Source organism: Triticum urartu, chromosome 2A (genome assembly GCF_056163025.1).
Source record: "Triticum urartu cultivar PI428250 chromosome 2A, HENAU_Tu73, whole genome shotgun sequence".
Taxonomy (NCBI): domain Eukaryota; kingdom Viridiplantae; phylum Streptophyta; class Magnoliopsida; order Poales; family Poaceae; genus Triticum; species Triticum urartu.
In genome coordinates this window covers 638,151,740-638,168,138 of record NC_141874.1, presented here as the reverse complement: position 1 = coordinate 638,168,138, position 16,399 = coordinate 638,151,740, and the positions used below count along the sequence as shown (strand labels likewise).

The 16,399-nt window shown below is 48.2% G+C and overlaps 1 pseudogene; it reads left to right on the top strand.

The window, feature by feature from the left end:
• Positions 1–813: 813 nt before the first annotated feature.
• LOC125537619 (uncharacterized) lies at positions 814–1,512 on the top strand (annotated as a pseudogene).
• Positions 1,513–16,399: the final 14,887 nt, after the last annotated feature.

The following is a 16,399-nucleotide window of genomic DNA, read 5'->3' as shown; positions in this document are numbered from 1 at the left end:
TAATAATTTACCGTGTAACTATTCCATCCAGGGGACGAGACGGCGAGGTGTGTGCTCGGTCAGGACAAAAAGGGGGCGGCGTGGCTGCGTGCTACCGACGAGAAAAAAGTCAAGATAAACCTTGCATTAGAAAGGGAAAAACGTCTACTGCTCCGCACTGTTGGTGCCGTAAAAAAAGACTACTGTAGTAATTAATCATTGTTTAGTTCCCGGTCACGCGTGCACTTTGCGATTTGGGACTGGAACTGCCCCGCACTGTTGATGCTAGCATTAAATTAACAAGGTATTGTGGTCTAAAAAGAAAGATACTCTACTTCGCATTAATCGATGCCCCTATCCGAACGGGTAGTACGGAGTAGTTGCACTCCAGCGTGACGTCATGGCGGTTTCGTGTTACGACGATGCATGTGCCACTGATTAAAGTCTAGACTACTTTCTTTTTTGAAGGAGATGGCGCAAGACGAACTGCCAATTAACAGCAATGAGCATATACAATAACTTGCTGCACATCGTGAAATATAGCAAATCAACAATTCAAGTCTGCGTACGGGCTACCAAACTTAGAGGCACCGCAAATCGAAGATCGGGAACAGTTCGAATGTCTAGATCCACAACAGGGCCACGAAATACATAGCAAATCGCAGGAACAGAACCAGATATATGAGATACTCTAGGGGTAGCCAAACGTTCCAAAGTTCCAGATCCAATGCGGCGCCACAGAACAGAAAGTTTCAGCGATAAAACACGCATGTAGTGCGTTCGGATGAAACTAAATCCTACAGTACGATGGAAGAAAACAGGTACTAATACTCGAACCGGGCAGAAGGCCTTGTAGCCCCATTGCGCCCCCGCCTCGCCGTAGGCGCCGGCCTACGCCTCGTCGTCGTCGCCCTCCGCGGCCGCGGCCTTGTCGTCGTCGTAGCCGGCCGCGGACTCGCCGTCGTCGTCGCCCTCCGCGGCCGCGGCCTTGTCGTCGTCGTCGCCGGCCGCGGAATCGCCGTCGTCGCTGGAAGCCGCCCCCTCCGTCACCTCCTCCTCCCCCTTGAACAGGACGTCGAACATGTTCTCCGGGCCGCTGAGCTGGCCGGGCTTCAGGGGGACCTGGACCTAGGTGGCCTCGAGGGTGTCCTGCGGCGTCTTCTGGAAGACGATGTGGCGCGGGGGCAGGATGCCGGCGAGCTGGCGCCCAAGCCGACGGGCGCCGCGGGACGGCTTGGCAGCGCGCTTGGCGGGGAGGGACGCGGCGCGGTCCATGGCAGGCGCTAGGGCTTGGGAGGGGACGCTGCGAGGGGGGAGGGAAGGGGGTTGGTAGGTCGGCTTTGGATTTGGATTTGCCGAATCGCAGAACAGGAGTTCTCTCTTGCCGTCTTGCGGGAAGGGAGGCTACTGCTTTTATAGCAGCGGAGCAGGTGAGGGAGAGGAGGCTGCCGAATCTCCGTGGGCGTGCTTTTTCCCTGCCATTATTAACTTGCCCAGCACTTCCCGGTCCAGCCCAAACAAAACACCGCGTAAAAGAAAATTACAGTGCCACTATTATCTCTTGAGGAAAAGGGCCTAGCCCAGATTTCATGAAAAGCAATAAGACAGACGACGATGGGTGGTGCATCCAAAGTGACAGTCCGGCGACGAGCCCTGGAAGGTTTTTACGGTAGCACCAACCACCTGACCAGGGTCGGGCCAGAGCAACGGCAGCGGCGTACAGTTATCTGCCCCAGGCCAGGCTTTCTGTTGCCGGATACCTTTTTTGTTTTGCGGGATGTTGCAGGATACTCTACTTTATTGAACCATAAGTACCGATTAGTAATCATTGCGATTTTTCCACAAGAACAGTTTGCATTGCAAGATAATACAGTGTATTTGGATGTAATTTACCAGTTATTATTTTTACTTCTAATGTCTCAGTTGGTAGTCCGCGTTCCGAATTTTATTTTCGTCCCACAATTTACTGGTTTTTTTTATAGGTTTTTTGGAGGTTTTTTCGTCCGCTCCTCTCGATCCCTAGAACTCCAAGAGTAGACGCCGCCGCCCGCCCCTTCCAGCTCCCGCCCCCAGCCCTAGCCGCAACCCCAACCCCATGGAGGTCGAGATCAAGCTCCGGCTCCCTGACGCGGCCGCACACCGGCGCCTCTCCTCCTTCCTCGCGCCCCGCCTGCTCCGCACCGACGCCCCCGCGCGGCCCCTCGCCGCCGCCACCGCCGCCCAGCGGGTCCGCCTCTACGGCACCGACGACCGCGACCCCTCCCGCGCCGTCCTCACGCTCAAGCGCCGCCCGCGCATCGACGCCCGCGTCAGCCGCGTTGAGGAGGTCGTGGAGCCCCTCGACCCCGCTGAGGGAGTCCTGAATTAGCGGGTGTTCGGATAGCCGAACTATACCTTCAGCCGGACTCCTGGACTACGAAGATACAAGATGGAAGATTCCGTGCCGCGTCCGGAGGGGACTTTCCTTGGCGTGGAAGGCAAGCTTGGCGATACGGATATGAAGATCTCCAACCATTGTAACCGACTCTATGTAACCCTAACCCTATCCGGTGTCTATATAAACCGGAGGGTTTTAGTCCGTAGGACGACATACACATCAACAATCATACCATAGGCTAGCTTCTAGGGTTTAGCCTCCTCGATCTCGTGGTAGATCTACTCTTGTACTACCCATATCATCAATATTAATCAAGCAGGACATAGGGTTTTACCTCCATCGAGAGGGCCCGAACCTGGGTAAAACTTCGTGTCCCTTGTCTCCTGTTACCATCCGGCCTAGATGCACAGTTGGGGACCCCCTACCCGAGATCCGCCGGTTTTGACACCGACATTGGTGCTTTCATTGAGAGTTCTCTGTGTCGTTGCCATTAGGAAGGATGCCTCGCCCCGTCTTTAAAGACGGCACCGTTGCTAAGGGAGCTTTGGCTGTCGGCCAAACCCTCCGGTTAGGTGGCTTTCTTATGACCGCCTGTTCGGCTTCTGCGCTGACGATGACCTCTCGGGCCATCGAAAACAATCTTCATGTTAACTCGGAACTCGCCGAGCAGTTAGATCCAATAGAGCTTTCCTCCATAAATGAGCTCTTGGATCGCTTCGCCGCCCTGGGAGTCGCTACGGATTACGATCAGATTGGGCCTAAAACCGATCTGAGAGAGATTAACTCTCCCAAGTCACCCATCACGTTGTCGTGGTAGAGGGACAGTGCGACGACCCTTCATCTATCTTAAGGACTCGCTACGTCCGGATTCCCGATCCCTCCAAGCCGGATACCCGCGGAGGGGAGGATATCACTCAAGACCTGAACTTAGAGTCAGGCGACGGGCTGGATTCATTAGACAACATCCAGGAATCCAAATTGTCGAGTTCAGAAATTCCTCGGCCTCTGAGCCTTAGATGGGGTGAGGCTTCGAATTTAATTCCACCCACCCACCCCAACATATGCGATCTATCCAAAATCAGGCAAGACCCCGACGAAACAGTACATCATTACTGGGCCAGATTCCTCTTAGTTAAGAACAGACTAAGGGACTGCCGGGAGAAAGATGCAATCTCAATCTTCTGCGAAAAATGCACGGACAAGGGAATACTCAACGCCATAAGTCGCCGTGATATTACACGCTTTGCTGACTTGGTGTCCATTGTACGAAAGTACTGTGCGATGGAAAGCGCCTGGAAAATCAAAATAAAATTTTGGGACAATCGGGCCCTGAATACAAACCCACTCCGAAATAAAAGGGTGCATCATCACCAATCACCCGGGTCAAGCACTAAAAAGCAAAAACCCTCTACAGGGCATGGAACCGTACTGGAAGGATGGCTTAATGGACCCTGTAAAATTCACAGTATAGAGGATGCCACACCAACTCACAGCCTCAGAGCATGTTGGATACTCCGGCAGGTGGCCAAAATTGGCGAAAATCTCCTAATTCCGGAGGCCACAGAAAGCCACCCCAGAGACACCAATACGGTATTAACAGTCTTCGAGACTTCCACATCAAATAATATGCGAAAAAGGACACTCCGCAGCCTTGCCGAAGTCTACCAAGTAGCAACAATAAACCCATGGAGTGACACGGCTATTACCTTTAACGCCAGTGATGAACCTAAATTCCGAACAGCCCGAGCACCAGCCGCATTGGTCCTCAGTCCAATAGTGGACGGCTTTCATCTTACCAAGGTACTCATGGACGGCGGCAGCGGATTGAACCTCATTTACGAGGAGACTCTTCAAAAAATGGAAATAGACTGGAACCGCATTGAGCGAAGCAGCACAACCTTCAGAGGAATAATCCCCAGTCGGGAAGCACGTTGTACAGGAAAAATCACACTAGATGTGGTGTTCGGCACGCCAGATAATTACAGGTCCGAAGAGGTCACGTTCCAGGTGGCTCCGTTCAGCAGCGGTTATCACGCTCTGCTAGGGCGGGAAGCATTTACAATCTTCCAAGCAATACCCCATTACGGGTACATGAAACTCAAGATGCCCGGGCCCAACGGGATCATCACTCTCGCTAGTGATCCGGACATAGCACTCCGCGCCGAAAACAAGACAGCTGCACTGGCCCTCGAGGCACTATTCGAAGCCCTAGCGGCTGAGGAGCTGACTGCGCTGCGCTCTACGGTGAATAGGGACGATGTGGTACTCAACAAAAGATCCAAGTCCAGCTCCTTTAAACCGGCGGACGAAATAGTCAAATTCCAAGTCCATCCAACGGACCCCAATAAAACAGCTTCCATCGGGGCACAGTTAAACCCTGATGTCGATGCCGCATTGCGAGAGTTTCTACGAGAGAACTGGGACATTTTCGCCTGGCACCCTTCAGACATGCCAGGAATCCCACGTAGGCTGGACGAGCACAACTTAAATATCCAAGCAGGGTTCAAACCTGTCAAATAGGCTCTTCGGTGTTTTCCCGAACCTAAGAGACATGCCATGGGAGAGGAGCTAGCAAAGCTATTGGAGGCCGGATTCATCAGAGATATAAAACATCCGGACTGGCTAGCAAACCTGGTGATGGTACCAAAGAAGGACAAATCCTGGCGCCTGTGTGTTGATTTTAAAGACCTTAACAAGGCTTGCCCAAAGGATCCCTTCCCCCTCCCCCGCATCGACCAAATTATCGACTCTACTGCAGTACACGATTCGTTGTGTTTCCTTGACGCATATTCTGGCTACCATCAAATCAAGATGGCAGAACCAGACCAAGCCGCAACGGCATTTATCACACCATACGGACCATTCTGCTTCAACACGATGCCCTTCGGGCTCAAAAACACCAGCAACATATCAGCGCGTGATTCAGACATGTCTGGCAAGCCAGATCGGCAAAATAGTGGAGGCATATGTAGATGATGTGGTCGTCAAAACAAGACATGTTGAATCTCTAGTAGACGACTTGAGGCTCACATTTGATTACCTTCGAACATACGACATCAAGCTCAACCCGGAAAAATGCGTTTTCGGCGTTCCAGCCTGAAAGCTCTTGGGCTTCATTGTATCCGGTAGAGGAATTGAAGCAAATCCAGCCAAGATCCGAGCTCTGTCGCAACTGGATATCCCAAAGGACCTCAAACAAATACAAAAGTTAACCGGATGCGTGGCGGCTCTAAGCCGCTTTATCTCCCACTTGGGAGAAAAGGCCCTACCCCTTTACCGCCTCCTTCGGCGCACCAAACACTTCAAATGGACGGATGCAGCCACGGCCGGACTCGACGAAATAAAAGCCATACTGGCAACAAACCAAGTCCTGGCCGCGCCAAACATTGGCGAACCAATGCTATTATACATTGTAGCAACACATCAGGTTGTAAGCATAGTGCTCGTCATCGAACGAGAAGCGGACGGACACAAATTACCTCTTCAAAAGCCGGTCTATTATGTGTCCACCGTCCCGACTCCCTGCAAATCACGGTACCCGCATTATCAAAAGATTGCGTACGCGGTATTCATGGCGTCCCGGAAGCTATGACACTACTTTCAAGAGTGTTCAATAACAGTAGCCTCGGAAGTACCACTTAACGATATTATAAACAACCGTGACGCAACGAGCCGGATTGCAAAATGGGCCATTGAGCTCCTCCCGTTCGACATAACTTATAAGCCATGACGAGCCATCAAGTCGCAAGTCTTGGCTGACTTCGTTGCAGAATGGACGGAGGCCGAACTCCCTAAAGAGTACGACACATATTCCAACTAGATCATGCATTTCGACGACTCCAAGATGTTGGCCGGACTGGGGGCTGGCGTCGTTTTGACGTCCCCCACAGGAGACACAGTTCAATACGTACTACAGATTATGTACACGGACTCCAACAATGCAGCCGAATATGAGGCCCTTTTACATGGTCTCCGCATGGCAGTATCCATGGGCATCCAACGCCTAGAGGTGCGCGGGGACTCGAACCTCGCAATATCCCAAATAAATGGAGACTTCGATGCCAAGGATCCAAAAATGGCAGCTTACCGCAACGCCGTCCTAAAAATGTCAGCTCAGTTCGAGGGGCTTGAATTTCACCATATAGCCCGGGAAAATAATCAGGCGGCAGATGTCCTGGCACGCATCGGCGCAAAACACGATGTAGTCCCCCCAACATCTTCTTGGAGAGGCTGTTCAAGCCATCCGTAGTATGGGAAGGGGAGCCGAACAATAACAGCCCAGACCCAACCGCACTGCCCGACACCGAGCATTCTGACACAATCGGAGGCTCTACCAATGAAATAACACCCTCAGCCCACGCAATAATGGCCGTCATCGCCCCATGGACAGAACCATTCCTCGCCTACCTTACTAGGCAGGAACTCCCCGAGGACCAAAATGAGGCACGCTGCATAGTGCGGCGATCCAAAGCCTACAGAGTCCACGAGGGAGAGCTTTATAAGAAAAGCACTACCGGAGTCCTTCAAAGGTGCATCTCCGAAGAGGAGGGGCGGAACCTCCTGGCTGAAATTCATGCCAGACTCGGCGGTCATCACGCTGCAGCCCAGTCCCTTGTAAGCAAGGCCTTCCGTACGGGCTTTTATTGGCCGACGGCCCGGGCAGACGCTCAGGAGTTAGTCCAACGATGCACCGGTTGCCAGCTCTTTGCAAACCAAAGCCATATGCCACCCACCGCCCTCCAAACTATCCCCATTACTTGGCCCTTCGCGGTCTGGGAGCTTGACATGGTCGGACCACTTAAAGGCGGAACCCACAAGCAAAAATACTTACTGGTCATGGTGGATAAATTCACCAAATGGATAAAAGCCAAGCCTGTTAAGACGGCCGAATCCGGACCGGTGATAGACTTTATATCCGGGGTTGTACTGTTGGGGAACGTAGTAATTTCAAAAAAATTCCTACGCACACGCAAGATCATGGTGATGCATAGCAACAAGAGGGGAGAGTGTTGTCTACGTACCCACGCAGACCGACTGCGGAAGCGTTGACACAACGTAGAGGAAGTAGTCGTACGTCTTCCCGATCCGACCGATCCAAGCACCGTTACTCCGGCACCTCCGAGTTCTTAGCACACGTACAGCTCGATGACGCTCCCCGGGCTCCGATCCAGCAAAGCTTCGGGTATGAGTTCCGTCAGCACAATGGCATGGTGATGATGATGATGTTCTTCCGATGCAGGGCTTCGCCTAAGCACTACAACGGTATGACTGAGGTGGAATATGGTGGCAGGGGGCACCGCACACGGCTAAGGAACGATCACGTGGATCAACTTGTGTGTCCTAGGGTGCCCCCTTGCCCCCGTATATAAAGGAGCAAGGGGAGGAGGCCGGCCGGCCAGGTGTGGCGCGCCAAGGAGGAGTCCTCCTCCTAGTAGGAGTAGGACTCCTACTAGGAGGGGGAAAGAGGTGGAGAGGGAGAAGGAAAGGGGGGGCGCCGCCCCCCTTCCCCAGTCCAATTCGGACCAGGGAGGAGGAGGCGCGCGGCCCACCTCTGGCAGCCCCTCTCTCTCTCCACTAAGGCCCATATGGCCCATTACTTCTCCCGGGGGGGGGGGGTCCGGTAACCCTCCGGCTCTCCGGTTTTCTCCGAAATCACCCGGAACACTTCCGGTGTCCGTATATAGCCGTCCAATATATCAATCTTTATGTCTCGACCATTTCGAGACTCCTCGTCATGTCCGTGATCACATCCGGGACTCCGAACTAACTTCGGTACATCAAAATGCATAAACTCATAATAACTGTCATCGTAACGTTAAGCGTGCGGACCCTACGGTTCGAGAACAATGCAGACATGACTGAGGCAAATCTCCGGTCAATAACCAATAGCGGGACCTGGATGCCCATATTGGCTCCTACATATTCTACGAAGATCTTTATCGGTCAGACCGCATAACAACATACGTTGTTCCCTTTGTCATCGGTATGTTACTTGCCCGAGATTCGATCGTCGGTATCCAATACGTAGTTCAATCTCGTTACCGGCAAGTCTCTTTACTCGTTCTGTAATGTATCATCCCGCAACTAACTCATTAGTTGCAATGCTTGCAAGGCTTATGTGATGTGCATTACCGAGAGGGCCCAGAGATACCTCTCCGACAATCGGAGTGACAAATCCTAATCTCGAAATACACCAACCCAACATCTTGTTGGGTTTCGTAGTAATTTCAAAAAAATTCCTACGCACACTCAAGATCATGGTGATGCCTAGCAACGAGAGGGGAGAGTGTTGTCTACGTACCCACGCAGACCGACTGCGGAAGCGTTGACGCAACGTAGAGGAAGTAGTCGTACGTCTTCCCAATCCGACCGATCCAAGCACCGTTACTCCGGCACCTCCGAGTTCTTAGCACACGTACAGCTCGATGACGATCCCCTGGCTCCAATCCAGCAAAGCTTCGGGGATGAGTTCCGTCAGCACGACGGCATGGTGACGATGATGATGTTCTACTGATGCAGGGCTTCGCCTAAGCACTGCAACGGTATGACCGAGGTGGAATATGGTGGCAGGGGGCACCGCACACGGCTAAGGAACGATCACGTGGATCAACTTCTGTGTCTAGAGGTGCCCCCTGTCCCCGTATATAAAGGATCCAAAGGGGGGGTGTGGCCGGCCCTATGGTGGCGCGCAGGAGGAGTCCTACTCCTACCGGGAGTAGGACTCCCCCCAATCCTTGTCCAACTAGGAGAGGTGGAGGGAGAATAGGAAAGGGGGGGCCCCGCCCCTCCCTCCTTGTCCAATTCGGACTAGGGGGAGAGGGGGCGCGCGGCCTGCCCTGGCAGCCCCTTCCTCTTCTCCACATTAGGCCCATGAGGCCCATTAACCCCCCGGGGGGTTCCGGTAACCCCCCTGTGCTCCGGTTTTATCCGATACTTCTCCCGAACCCTTCCGGTGTCCGAATATAGTCATCTAATATATCAATCTTTATGTCTCGACCATTTCGAGACTCCTCGTCATGTCCATGATCACATCCGGGACTCCGAACTAACTTCGGTACATCAAAATGCATAAACTCAATAATAACTGTCATCGTAACGTTAAGCGTGCGGACCCTACGGTTCGAGAACAATGTAGACATGACTGAGACACATCTTCGGTCAATAACCAATAGCGGGACCTGGATGCCCATATTGGCTCCTACATATTCTACGAAGATCTTTATCGGTCAGACCGCATAACAACATACGTTGTTCCCTTTCTCATCGGTATGTTACTTGCCCGAGATTCGATCGTCGGTATCCAATACCTAGTTCAATCTCGTTACCGGCAAGTCTCTTTACTCGTTCCGTAATACATCATCTCGCAACTATCTCATTAGTTGCAATGCTTGCAAGGCTTATGTGATGTGCATTACCGAGAGGGCCCAGAGATACCTCTCCGACAATCGGAGTGACAAATCCTAATCTCGAAATACGCCAACCCAACATCTACCTTTGGAGACACCTATAGAGCTCCTTTATAATCACCCATTTACGTTGTGACGTTTGGTAGCACACAAAGTGTTCCTCCGGCAAACGGGAGTTGCATAATCTCATAGTCATAGGAACATGTATAAGTCATGAAGAAAGCAATAGCAACATACTAAACGATCGGGTGCTAAGCTAATGGAATGGGTCATGTCAATCAGATCATTCACCTAATGATGTGATCCCGTTAATCAAATAACAACTCTTTGTTTATGGTTAGGAAACATAACCATCTTTGATTAACGAGCTAGTCAAGTAGAGGCATACTAGTGACACTCTGTTTGTCTATGTATTCACACATGTATTATGTTTCCGGTTAATACAATTCTAGCATGAATAATAAACATTTATCATGATATAAGGAAATAAATAATAATTTTATTATTGCCTCTAGGGCATATTTCCTTCAGTCTCCCACTTGCACTAGAGTCAATAATCTAGTTCACATCGCTATGTGATTAACACCAATAGTTCACATCTTTATGTGATTGGTTCACATCTCCATGTGACTAACACTCAAAGGGTTTACTAGATTCAATAATCTAGTTCATATCGCTATGTGATTAACACCCAAAGAGTGACCATGTTTTGCTTGTGAGAGAAATTTAGTCAACGGGCCTGCCAAATTCAGATCCGTATGTATTTTGCAAAATTCTATGTCTACAATGCTCTGCACGGAGCTAATCTAGCTAATTGCTCCCACTTTCAATATGTATCCAGATTGAGAGTTAGAATCATCTGGATCAGTGTCAAAAAACTTCCATCGACGTAACCCTTTACGACGAACCTTTTTGTCACGTCCATAATCGAGAAACATATCCTTATTTCACTAAGGATAATTCTGAACGCTGTCCAGTGATCTACTCCTAGATCACTATTGTATTCCCTTGGCAAATCAGTGCAGGGTATACAATAGATCTGGTACACAGCATGACATACTTTATAGAACCTATGGCCGAGGCATAGGGAATGACTTGCATTCTCTTTCTATCTTCTGCCGTGGTCGGGCTTTGAGTCTTACTCAATTTCACACCTTGTATGTCATTCACATACAACTTCATTTTGTATAGGCAAGAACTCTTTCTTTGACTGCTCCATTTTGAACTACTTCAAAATCTTGTCAAGGTATGTACTCATTGAAAAAACTTATCAAGCGTCTTGATCTATCTCTATAGATCTTGGAGCTCAATATGTAAGCAGCTTCACCGAAGTCTTTCTTTGAAACATTCCTTTCAAACACTCCTTTATGCTTTACAGAATATTTCTACATTATTTCTGATCAACAATATGTCATTCACATATACTTATCAGAAATGCTGTAGTGCTCCCACTCACTTTCTTGTAAATACAGGCTTCACCGCAAGTCTGTATAAAACTATATGCTTTGATCAACTCATCAAAGCGTATATTCCAACTCCGAGATGCTTGCACCAGTCCATAAATGGATCGCTGGAGCTTGCACACTTTGTTAGCTCCCTTTGGATCGACAAAACCTTCCGGTTGCATCATATACAACTCTTCTTTAATAAATCTATTAAGGAATGCAGTTTTGTTTATCCATTTGCCAGGTTTCATAAAATGCGGTAATTACTAACATGATTCGGACAGACTTAAGCATAGATACGAGTGAGAGAATCTCATCATAGTCAACACCTTGAACTTGTCGAAAACCTTTTGCGACAATTCTAGCTTTGTAGATAGTAACACTACTATCAGCGTCCGTCTTCCTCTTGAAGATCCATTTATTTTCTATGGCTTGCCGATCATCGGGCAAATCCATCAAAGTCCATACTTTGTTCTCATACATGGATCATATCTCAGATTTTATGGCCTCAAACCATTTCGCGGAATCTGGGCTCATCATCGCTTCCTCATAGTTCGCAAGTTCGTCATGGTCTAGTAACATGACTTCCAGAACAGGATTACCGTACCACCTTGGTGCGGATCTCACTCTAGTTTACCTACGAGATTCGGTAGTAACTTGATCTGAAGTTTCATGATCAATATCATTAGCTTCCTCACTAATTGGTGTAGGTGTCACAGAAACAGATTCCTGTGATGAACTACTTTCCAATAAGGGAGCAGGTACAGTTACCTCATCAAGTTCTACTTTCCTCCCACTCACTTCTTTCGAGAGAAACTCCTTCTCTAGAAAGGATCCATTATAAGCAACGAATGTCTTGCCTTAGGATCTGTGATGGAAGGTGTACCCAACAGTATCCTTTTGGGTATCCTATGAAGACATATTTCTCCGATTTGGTTTTGAGCTTATCAGGATGAAACTTTTTCACATAAGCATTGCAACCCCAAACTTTAAGAAACGACAACTTTGGTTTCTTGCCAAACCACAGTTCATACGGTGTCGTCTCAACAGATTTCGATGGTGCCCTTTTAACGTGAATGCAGTTGTCTCTAATGCATAACCCCAAAACAATAGTGGTAGATCGGTAAGAGACATCATAGATTGCACTATATCCAATAAAGTACAGTTATGACGTTCGTACACACCATTATGCTATGGTGTTCCATATGGCATGAGTTTGTGAAACTATTCCACATTTTTTTAATTGAAGACCAAACTCGTAACTCAAATATTTGTCTCCGCGATCAGATCGTAGAAACTTTATTTTCTTGTCACGATGATTTTCCACTTCACTCTGAATTTCTTTGAACTTTTCAAATGTTTCAGACTTATGTTTCATCAAGTAGATATACTCATATCTGCTCAAATTATCTATGAAGATCAGAAAATAATGATACCTGCTGCGAGCCTTAATATTCATCGGACCACATATATCGGTATGTATGATTTCCAACAAATCTGTTGCTTGCTTCATTGTTCTGGAGAACGGCGTTTTAATCATCTTGCCCATAAGGCATGGTTCGCAAGCATCAAGTGATTCATAATCAAGTGATTCCAAAATCCCATCAGCATGGAGTTTCTTCATGCGCTTTACACCAATATGACCTAAACGGCAGTGCTACAAATAAGTTGCACTATCATTATTAACTTTGCATCTTTTGGTTTCAATATTATGATTATGTGTATCACTACGATCGAGATCCAACGAACTATTTTCATTGGGTGTGTAACCATATAAGGTTTTATTCATGTAAACAGAACAACAATTTATTCTCTTACTTAAATGAATAACCGTATTACAATAAACATGATCAAATCATATTCATGCTTAACGCAAACACCAAATAACACTTATTCAGGTTCAACACTAATCCCGAAAGTATAGGGAGTGTGCGATGATGATGATATCAATCTTGGAACCACTTCCAACACACATCGTCACTTCACCCTTAACTAGTCTCTGTTTATTCTGCAACTCCCGTTTCGAGTTACTAATCTTAGCAACTGAACTAGTATCAAATACTGAGGGGTTGCTATAAACACTAGTAAAGTACACAACAATAACATGTATATCAAATATACTTATGTTCACTTTGCCATCCTTCTTATCTGCCAATCACTTGGGGTAGTTCCGCTTCCAGTGACCAGTCCCTTTGCAGTAGAAACACTTAGTCTCAGGCTTAGGACCAGACTTGGGCTTCTTCACTTGAGCAGCAACTTGCTTGCTATTCTTCTTGAAGTTCCCCTTCTTCCCTCTGCCCTTTTCTTGAAACTAGTGGTCTTGTCAACACTTGATGTTTTTCTCGATTTCTACCTTCGTCAATTTCAGCATCACGAAGAGCTTGGGAATCGTTTCCGTTATCCCTTGCATATTATAGTACATCACGAAGTTCTACTAACTTGGTGATGGTGACTAGAGAATTCTGTCAATCACTATCTTATCTGGAAGATTAACTCCCACTTGATTCAAGCGATTGTAGTACCCAGACAATCTGAGCACATGCTCACTAGTTGAGCGATTCTCTTCCATCTTTTAGTTATAGAACTTGTTGGAGACTTCATATCTCTCAACTCGGGTATTTGCTTGAAATATTAACTTCAACTCCTGGAACATCTCATATGGTCCATGACGTTCAAAAATTCTTTGAAGTCCCGATTCTAAGCCATTAAGCATGGTGCACTAAACTATCAAGTAGTCATCATATTGAGCTATCCAAACGTTCATAACGTCTGCATCTGCTCCTGCAATAGGTCCATCACCTAGCGGTGCATCAAGGACATAATTCTTCCATGCAGCAATGAGGATAAACCTCAGATCACGGATCCAATCCGCATCATTGCTACTAACATCTTTCAACACAATTTTCTCTAGGAACATATCAAAATAAACACAGGGAAGCAACAACGCGAGCTATTGATCTACAACATAATTTGCAAAATACTACCAGGACTAAGTTCATGATAAATTTAAGTTCAATTAATCATATTACTTAAGAACTCCCACTTAGATAGACATCCCTCTAATCCTCTAAGTGATCACGTGATCCAAATCAACTAAACCATGTCCGATCATCACATGAGATGGAGTAGTTTCATTGGTGAACATCATTATGTTGATCATATCTACTATATGATTCACGCTCGACCTTTCGGTCTCCGTGTTCTGAGGCCATATCTGTATATGCTTTGCTCGTCAAGTATAACCTGAGTATTCCGCGTGTGCAACTGTTTTGCACCCGTTGTATTTGAACGTAGAACCTATCACACCCGATCATCACGTGGTGTCTCAGCACGAAGAACTTTCGCAACGGTGCATACTCAGGGAGAACACTTCTTGATAATTTAGTGAGAGATCATCTTATAATGCTACCGTCAATCAAAGCAAGATAAGATGCATAAAAGATAAACATCACATGCAATCAATATAAGTGATATGATATGGCCATCATCATCTTGTGCTCGTGATCTCCATCTTCGAAGCACCATTGTGATCACCATCGTCACCGGCGCGACACCTTGATCTCCATCGTAGCGTCGTTGTCGTCTCGCCAATATTATGCTTCCACAACTATCGCTACCGCTTAGTGATAAAGTAAAGCATTACAACGCGATTGCATTGTATACAATAAAGCGACAACCATATGGCTCCTGCTAGTTGCCGATAACTCGGTTACAAAACATGATCATCTCATACAATAAAATTTAGCATCATGTCTTGAGCATATCACATCACAACATGCCCTGCAAAAACAAGTTAGACGTCCTCTACTTTGTTGTTGCAAGTTTTACGTGGCTGCTACAGGCTTAAGCAAGAACCAATCTTAACTACGCATCAAAACCACAACGATAGTTTGTCAAGTTGGTGCTGTTTTAACCTTCGCAAGGACCGGGCGTAGCCACACTTGGTTCAACTAAAGTTGGACAAACTGTCACCCGCAAGCCACCTCTGTGCAAAGCACGTCGGGAGAACCGGTCTCGCGTAAGCGTACGCGTAATGTTGGTCCGGGCCGCTTCGTCCAACAATACCGCCGAACCAAAGTATGACATGCTGGTAAGCAGTATGACTTATATCACCCACAACTCACTTGTGTTCTACTCATGCATATAACATCAACATATAAAACCTAGGCTCGGATGCCACTGTTGGGTTTCGTAGTAATTTCAAAAAATTTCCTTCGCACACTCAAGATCATGGTGATGCATAGCAACGAGAGGGGAGAGTGTTGTCTACGTACCCACGCAGACCGACTGCGGAAGCATTGACGCAACATAGAGGAAGTAGTCGTACGTCTTCCCGATCCGACCGATCCAAGCACCGTTACTCCGGCACCTCCGAGTTCTTAGCACACGTACAGCTCGATGACGATCCCCTGGCTCCGATCCAGCAAAGCTTCGGGGATGAGTTCCGTCAGCACGACGGCGTGGTGACGATGATGATGTTCTACTGACGCAGGGCTTCGCCTAAGCACTACAACGGTATGACCGAGGTGGAATATGGTGGCAGGGGGCACCGCACACGGCTAAGGAACGATCACGTGGATCAACTTCTGTGTCTAGAGGTGCCCCCTGTCCCCGTATATAAAGGATCCAAAGGGGGGGTGCGGCCGGCCCTATGGTGGCGCGCAGGAGGAGTCCTACTCCTACCGGGAGTAGGACTCCCCCCCAATCCTTGTCCAACTAGGAGAGGTGGAGGGAGAATAGGAAAGGGGGGGCGCCGCCCCTCCCTCCTTGTCCAATTCAGACTAGGGGGAGAGGGGGCGCGCGGCCTGCCCTGGCAGCCCCTTCCTCTTCTCCACATTAGGCCCACGAGGCCCATTAACCCCCCGGGGGGTTCCGGTAACCCCTCTGTGCTCCGGTTTTATCCGATACTTCTCCGGAACCCTTCCGGTGTCCGAATATAGTCATCCAATATATCAATCTTTATGTCTCGACCATTTCGAGACTCCTCGTCATGTCCATGATCACATCCGGGACTCCAAACTAACTTCGGTACATCAAAATGCATAAACTCATAATAACTGTCATCGTAACGTTAAGCGTGCGGACCCTACGTTTCGAGAACAATGTAAACATGACTGAGACACATCTCCAGTCAATAACCAATAGCGGGACCTGGACGCCCATATTGGCTCCTACATATTCTACGAAGATCT